The sequence below is a fragment of the Lepus europaeus genome, chromosome 4, assembly GCF_033115175.1.
Source record: "Lepus europaeus isolate LE1 chromosome 4, mLepTim1.pri, whole genome shotgun sequence".
Taxonomy (NCBI): Eukaryota; Metazoa; Chordata; class Mammalia; order Lagomorpha; family Leporidae; genus Lepus; species Lepus europaeus.
In genome coordinates, this window is record NC_084830.1 from 37,045,652 (window position 1) to 37,054,123 (window position 8,472).

The 8,472-nt window shown below is 50.2% G+C and overlaps 1 protein-coding gene across 2 annotated transcripts in view; it reads right to left on the reverse strand.

Moving 5' to 3' along the window:
• The window catches only part of OXR1 (oxidation resistance 1), a 485,930-nt gene extending 481,771 nt beyond the window's left edge, over window positions 1-4,159 (reverse strand). For both annotated transcript variants that reach the window (XM_062188116.1, XM_062188113.1), the window contains exon 1: window positions 4,081-4,159. The gene's annotated coding sequence lies outside the window, so the exon portion shown is untranslated. The remainder of the gene's footprint in view (window positions 1-4,080) is intronic.
• Window positions 4,160-8,472: the final 4,313 nt, after the last annotated feature.

An 8,472-nucleotide genomic window follows, 5' to 3' on the forward strand; every position in this document is an offset into this window, starting at 1 on the left:
AAGTCCTATTTCCTTCCCTTCCTGCACATTTCCCTGGGGAAACAGGAAGCCTTTTCTAAGGCAAAGCTATGCAACTGAGCCTACCAAGGAAGGAAGCAATTCAGTAAACATCCAAGAGGGAAAAAATGGAAGTGGGTTTTGTTTAAAACCCACTGCCTTCTTCCTTGAGACACACCAATCTCCATTCTACCTAGAGGCTGGAAAGAACTGTTTGTGTCTGTACACACAGGAGTGAGGGAGAGGTTGCTGGGGGCCCCAGAGACCCAGCAGGAGTATGAGTCTCTTCTGCTGCAGAGGTCCTTAGGGACAGGAAGGGCCAAAGTGGAAGGAATGGTTATGAGACCAAGAAAGCAAGCAAGCAGCTCTCATGCTCATCCTTTCGGAATGAACTCCGAAAGAAAGCGACAAACAGAAAATAAGGGGGAGAAGGAGGGCCAGGGAGACTGGGCAGGAACACTGGCCAAATCCCCTTACTTTCTCTAAGCTTCAGTGTAACAAGACCAAGCTTTTACCTAGTAAATGCTGAGTTCCTGTATACAGGCAATATTAGAGCAGTTCCCAGATCTTATTACAGTTATTAGAGTAGGCTATTGTTCCGCCTTTCTAGGCAATGTATTAAGCTACAAGCTAGAAAGGTTTGTTGTTTCTCAGTACATGTGCAACTGTAGATTTAATATGGAAACCAATACATGAAAACCTAAGTGGAATTCTTATCTTTCTGCATAAGTGTCTACAAACACTAAGGTTTTATTTTGTAATGTTTCATGAGGCTTCCAATAAATGCTCATCAATATTTTTCTCTGATTCTGTTCCATTCCTCACCGAATGAAGAACTTCCTGGTTGTAATTTTAGTTAATTTTAAAAATTCAATTGCCAAAAACATTCAGCAAACAATACTGCAGAACAGATTCATGTTTTCATCAAAACTGTTCATTGAATTCACATACATACAATGCACAGAACTAGATGTTTACAAATTCCCAATATATTTTAGAAGTTTGTAAAAGAATGAAAAGAAGTATTGTTAAAAGGAAATCTTAAAATTTCCTTTAAAAAATGTGCTAGTGAAATCGGGACCATTTTGCAAAGAAAGTCTCTTAATAATAACTCCTCTTAATCTCCAGTATGGAAATTCAATTGGATATTTAAAAGTATTTTTAAAGGGGTTACCTTCGATTCTAAGCAAGACTTGTTGAAAGCCCGGTTCTCAACATCAGCCCTACTGACGTCCGGGGATAGAAAATTGCAGGTAGGACATCATTGCAGAAGCACCCCTAGCCCCACCCACAAGAAGCCAGCCTCACCCCCTTTCCAATGCTGTGACAATCAAGAACTTCTCCAGGCTTTGCCTGTATCCCCTGAGGAGCAAAACGTCCCCCACTTGACAACTGCTGTTCTATCAATAACATCCATTCCCTAGGTGAGAGAAAGTGATTTCTCTTTTTCCACTTTGACTGACATCTCTATCTCTCAACCTCCCTCATCAAGTCATTAAATCAACTTTTCTTGTAATGCCTTTACCTTAGGGTAGCAAAGATTCCCTGTTTCTGAGGCTTACCTGGGTTTAGGGAACAGTTCTCCAGGCACATCATTGTCAAGATAAGCTTCTACTCAAGAATCAGAAACCAGCGCAAGGGCACAAACCTTTGCATTTCAAATACAGAAGGCAGGGAGTGATGGATGCTCTCTTTTCACACCAAATTTAGCAGAGTCTAAATGAAGCCTTCACCTCCATACACTCATAACATCTCCACGTGCCTAATTTCTGCCTTTATTCGACACACTAAGCAATCTGCCCACCCCCTCCTCCTCCCTGACCCTCAAATAAAACAACCCAAGCGAACACATCCGATTATGTTTTATTTGAACAGCCACCTGGCAAGAAGGGAACACATGGCTAAAATGATTTTTATTTCATGTCTACATGGGCTATAACAAATTTATAAAATCCAGGCACGGAAGCAGATGAGAGCAAAAACTTTACTCAGATCTTACAGATGTTCTACAACAATGAACTTAAGCCAAAGGGTGTGTTTCAATGGTGTGTGGGGAGCCTGGGCCAGCCACTGGTACATGGAATAAAAGGATGTGTCCTGGCCACTAGACACTTGCTGTCTCTGCTGTGTCCCCAGACACGGCGCTATCACCGTGCAAGACAAGCTGTAACACCGTTCCCCACACTTGGTTACAGATGTTTCACTTTATCTGGGTCGTCCCCTGCACGCTGATGTCTTCGGCCTTTGCCGAAGGCCTTGCAGCTCCTCCCAGCCAGCAGACGGTCCACACGGTTCTCCCTCCCTGTGTTGGGAGTCTTCCACAGATGGTTCGCGTTTTTCCAACATGGCCTTCATCCTCATCGCCCACACCTGGGAAAGCCTTTCTTAAAATGTGGCAACCGATGAGAGAACACAGCTTGAATGGAGCCTGAGGAGCCCCCACCACCGTGACAACCCCTCCCCTCTTGCAGACGCTTCTGGCTTCCCTTCGCCTGTGGCTGAGATCCTGGCTGGTCCACGAAGCGTTTTTGCATTAAAAATAAAAATGCTTGCACTTATTTATTTTACCAACTCGGTCTTTCCCTTTCTCAGTTATTTACATGCGAAGGCCCCCTCCCGAGAATCAGCAAATGCTGGTCACTGCCCCATCTGTCGGCCTCGCCGGCGGTCTGGAGCCACCTCGCTTCCTGAGTCCACCCGCAACGTCCCCGCGTCACCTGCAGGGGCAGCAGCGCGAGCCGCGGACCCCCGGAGACACCCCGGGGAAGGCCGGTGGATTCCCGAGCCCCCCTAAGCGGCGGGACTCCGAGGATTCCCTCCCGCAGAGGGCGTCGCTGGCGCGAGCAGCCGCGAAGGACCGCGTCCTCGGAGGGCGTAATGGGGAAAGCGGCGTCAGGTTTGGGGTGAGAGGGGACCTGGAGAGAGAGGTTGGCGAGAGGCATCATTGGACGAGCCAAAGAATGTGACTCTGGGGAAAGGAGGCAGAGACATGTAGGAGAGCACGTTTGCCTTAATCCCCTCCCGCGGCGCCCGTGGGCCTGTCACGCAGCCAGACCGCAGCGCGCCGCGACCCGGCCGGCCACGCGCACTTCTTGGCCCCGCAGCGAGTTGCGCGCGGCGGACTTCCCGCGCGTCCCGGCTCAGCCAGCGCCTCCGAGGGGACCCCGCGCACCTCCGTGGCCCAGAACGGACCCTCCGCCACCCCGATCCCCGCGGTGCACGCGTTCAGACCTCACACTGGCACAGCCCGGGACCCCCGGCGGCGCCCCCTGCACGGCGACCTTCCCGGCTGCCCGGTCTCCCAGCCTCCTCGGAGCCGGTCCCCGGCGAGCCGAGGTGTGTGCAGGACAGGTGGGCGGCGGAGGAGCCTGGACTGGCAGGGAGCCCCGGAGAGCCGCTACTCAATCACCACTCAGGGGCAGGCGCGGGCAGCCTCTGGGGCCACCAGCAGCCGCGCTCCGCGCTCCCCTTCCGCCCCTGCACCCAAATCCCTCAGCGGCTTCCAGCCGGCCCTTCCAGGCCACTTTCAGCGGCTTCCCAACGTGTGGCTTCGCGCGCTCCCTTCTAGCAACTGATTCAGAAGGGCTGCCTCTCTCCATCCTTCTCGCTCCCCGCCCCGGTGCGGACCCCCCAAAATCACCCGAGCCCGCGCGCCCGGCCAGAGCCCGCTGTCCCTCCCTCCGGCGTCCTATGCGCTCTTTAAATCCGCTTTCCCCGCGCCCCACTTCCCCTGCGTCTGCCCCCGGCTCGGTCCCCCCACGCCGCCCAGCGCTCTCTCCGCTTCCCTCCGACCCCCTGGACAGCCCACTTGCCTCCCTTCTGCGGCTGTGCCCGGCCAGGCTGGCGCGCCCCGAACCCCAGCCTCCCCATCCCGCACCTGCCGGGTCCCCTCGCCCTGGCCCCGCGGGAGCCTCTCCTCTCTCCCCCCAAGTCGACCCCGTGGCCCCCGGCCGAGCCGGTTCTCCCCCCCTGCGCGAGCACCCCAGCGGCCACCCGCTGTCCGGCTGGGCACGGAGGACACCCGCGCGCCGCGCCCCCGGCGCCGAGCCCTGGCCCCACCGCCCAGCAGCCTCACAAACTTACTTGCGGGTCGCCAGGAGGGGGCTGCGGTGAGCGGCGGCTGGGCCCGCGGCGGCGAGTGCGCCCCTCTCGGCGGGGCCGGGCGGCGCGGCGCTGGCACTGCGCTCCGGCGGCCGCGCGCTGACTGGGCTCAGCCTGACGCAGCCGCCGCCGCCGCCGCCGCCGCCACCGCCGCCGCCGCTGCCGCCGGGGCCGCCGAGCGCTTCCAGACATGCTCAGTTTCCGGACCTGCCCGCGTGGAAGCTACCAAGCGCGAGCGGCGGCGGGGGAGACGCAGGAGCCCCGAGCTGGAGGCTACCACGCCGGCGGCCGGGGGGGGGGGGCGGGACGGGTGGACGCGCCGCGCCGCTAAAAATAGCTCCTGCGGAAGCCGCTGGGCTGGACGCGCGTCCCCCGTCCGCCGGCGTCGCTGCCTCCAGGCCTCGCGCGTCCCTCGCTCCCTGCGGCTGCTGCAGAATCTCGCCCCGGGGACATGGCGCCCTCCTTTACAAGCACCTGCCCGTTTATTTCCCCAGAGCTAAGCCCGGGGCTGATCGGATTTCGGGCTGCTGCCTGCCGGGGAGCCTGGATTTCGGGTTTTCGCCCAAGAAAACTGAGGAAAGTTGGGTTAGAACATGAAAAAAAAAAAAAAAAAAAAGCTTTTCGCTCCAGACTTGAGGAAAAATAGAGTTTTTTAGCTACTCGGTTTTGTTGGAAGGAAAAGGGAGGGCGGGCGACGTCTGGCAGCCTGGAGAGGGCGCCAAGGGCCGGCGGGGAGCGCGCCGAGGCGGGCGTCTGCACCGAGCTTCAGAAATAAATCATTCTCAGGGCGTCCGGAGCTCCGCATTCCGCAGGCTCTTCGTATTCCTGACACCCGTCTTGACCTTGAAGATTCTGTTCCTGTTACCTGAACTGTAACTTTTCGCACCTCCTGCCTACACGCCTTCCCTCTCCAACCCGGCTTTAAATTGTACCGCTATCCTGCCCCAGAAAAAGGTCCGCAGGTTCCCAGACCGGAAGTGGAACTTGGCTGTTCCCTAACCTTGAAGTACAGGGACTCGGTCCTGTCGTCCTTAGGGGCAGGATGTGCTCCCACCTCCCACTCCCTACTCCGTTCTGAGCATCCTCAGCCTGAGGGCGTCTCAGACTGCCAGACTGTCAGCTGTTTCCTACCATTAATTTTCACCACATTCTGCCTTAATTCCGCATCATTTATAATCGTCATTCCCTCCTGTAAAGTGAGAGGTACCGATGTGTGCCGAGTCAAATTACAGCCTTATTTCTTTCACTTCTTACAATAGCCCAATTAGAGAATCATTATCATTCTTTTCTGAGAAATGGGGAGTTTGAAGTACAGAATTGCTCACCTCTTGTCTGGAACAAATATTGCTTTTAACTCAGGGTCTCCAGACTAGAAACTTCCATAGTTTATGCATATGCTAACCCTCTGAGTCCCTAGCTTTACCTGACTGAGGGAAGGCCTCAAGAAGTTTAGGAAGTGTTCTCAGTGGAGCGGCAATGGTCAAGAAAAGCTGGTGACGAATGTTGTTCTCCACTATTTCCCCAATTCTTTGAGTATTCACAGCTTAGATTTTTATGTGTTGAGAGTGTCTGGATTTCAGCTTCATTCAGAAAGAAATGATTGAAAATCCTCTCAGTGCAATTCATTGACTAAGAATGTATTTTAAATGTATTTCATTGTTCAGACTGATGAAGCTACTTTCTTTTCGCAATTTGTTATGAATAGTGAAGTTTTGCTAGTCTTACTAGAGTAACGTTGGTATGCTTTCTCCCCCCCAGAACTGGATTGGTATGCATCTATTTGATTCAAGATACTCTTCCTCCTGTATTACCCCCTTCTACCCCGGTTTACAATTTAATGCCCTGTCCATCAACAGATACACATTGATATTTGATTTTTTTTTAACAGGGACTGCAGGTGTTATGTATGAGCCACTTTGTTATACAAAGATCAGTTTCAGCATTTCCACATTTGATAAATTGTGAAGATCAAAATAGAATTTCCTAGGGTATCAACACAACTCACCCATTCCTTTCTGTCAGTAGTCAAAGAGGATGATGTGTGCATCCTACCTGTTTCCATTCTTCCTTTTCAGTAATTATATTAAGGTAATGTGATGCTTTGAACATCTTCATGCTAGGGCATGCATATTATACATAATTGTGGAGTAGAGCAGATTTTGATATCAAAGAGATTTTGGTTTCCTACATGAATGTGTAGGTCAAGGCATATTGTAATGGGTTGACAGAAACTCATCTCTGACTATCTTGGGCAAACAAGGAAAATATATAATTGGTCCACAGAATGAAAAAAATAGTCATAGGCTCATCTTAGACTTAGCAGCATCAGGAAAAACATGATATTCATTCTCTGTCTCTCTCTCTCTCTCTCTCCCTCCCTCCCTCTCTCTGTATTGCTTTCTGTGTAGCTTCATTCACAGTCAGATTTTGTCAATAGTGCAGTTCCAGCCCTACACAGATGACGAAGTTTGCAGTCTTGATTTCTTCTTGCTCCAGTGAGCAGATCAGTGTTTGAAGGACTCAGATTGGCAGTCCTGGCTCACAGGAAAAGCCTTGTGCATCCTCCTAGGGGAAGAAAGATTTTCAAAAGGAGGGAAAGTATCCAGTTAGCAGAAGAAGGGATATGGGATTCTGGCCAGATAGAAATAATAGATATCCGTTGCATTCATGAAGTGTCTTTTTTCCTTCTAGACAAAAAAGGAGAGCAAAGCTGGTGAGATATCTGTTGGTTTGAGCTATTCAGAAAGGAGCAAAAGAATAATGATGCTTTGAAAATATTTTCCCCTCTCTTTTAAGATGTAGATACTTTGATTTTCCTAAGGGTACCAGTCCCCTCTTTGTTGCATTTTTATCTTTATTTCTGGGCCTCAGTTACTTCCAAGCAGGTGCCATTCATTAAAGTTATCTAATGAGCCATCAAGCCAGGTGAGGCCTCTGTCCACACCCGAAGTCTTCAGGAAAAAGATATTTTCCATTATCAAAACCCATAAGATAACCTAATCTTATGGGTTTTGATACATTTAGATCATTATGTAAGTCATTAGATTATAAAAGTGGGATTTTCCCATTTTGCCTCCAAAGCAGAACATATGGTCCTTATAACTACTGTGTTATTTCTTCCATAAGAATTACTAATAGAGCATTTATATAGCTATTTTTTCTCTTTATTCTTGATTCCCATATAATTCACTTGCTCCTTCCTTTAATATTTATTGATGAATAAATGCAATCTTTGAATCACTTCATTTAAACTACATTTGTAGTTATGTCAAAATCATCATACCCAGAATCTTTTCCTTAAACTTAAACTGACTTATTTTTTTTTAATTTATTTTATTTATTTGAAAGACAGAGTTACAGAGAGAGGTAGAGACAGAGAAAGAGGTCTTCCATCTGCTGGTTCACCCCCCAGATGGCCCCAACGACCAGAGCTGCGCTGATCCAAAGCCAGGAGCCAGGAGCTAGGAGCTTCCTCCAGGTCTCCAACATGGGTGCAGGGGCCCAAGGACTTGGGTCATCTTCTACTACTGTCCCAGGCCACAGCAGAGAGCTGGATCAGAAGAGGAACAGCCAGGACTAGAACCAGCGCCCATATGGGATGCCATCGCTTCAGGCCAGGACTTTAACCCACTGTGCCACAGTGCCAGCCCCCTCACCAATGACTTATTTGTACATCATTTTCTAGGAACTTCTTTGCTCCTGCCACACATTCTTAACCCACTTCTCAGATTATTCCTTTTTTTTTTTTTTTTGGTTTCTTTTCTCTCACTTCTGTAGCTCTTTGTCCCCCTCTCACATCCCTCTCTCTTTTCTTTTAGTTTTCTTTTTTTAACTTTAGGTCTTGGATTTATTTGTTTATTTGCAAGTCAAACTTACAGAGAGAGAGAGAGGAACACACACACACACACAGATCTTCCATCCACTGTTTCACTCCTCAAGTGACTGCAAAAGCTAGAGCTGGGTCAGGCTGAAGCCAGGAGCCAGGAGCCAGGAGTTTCTTCCAAGTCTCCCACATGTGTGCATGGGCCCAACAATTTGGGCCATCCTCTGCTGCTTTCCAAGGCACATTAGCAGGGAGCTGGATTGGAAGTAGAGCAGCCAGGACTTGAACCAACATGCATATGGGATGGCAGCACTGCAGAAAGCGGCTTAACCCACTACACCACAGTTCTAGTCCCTTGTGTTAGTTTTCTACACACTCACTCTTCCTCCCTCACTGAACAGCAAGTAAACAGAGGATTGAGACTAAGGCAAATTTGTATTCGTGTGTATTTTATCTTCTTCAGCACTCTATAGATGCTTACAGTGAGCATTATTGGATTAAAAGAGGAAGTTGAATGATCAGTCTAATACAAGAAGGCTCATGCATGAATA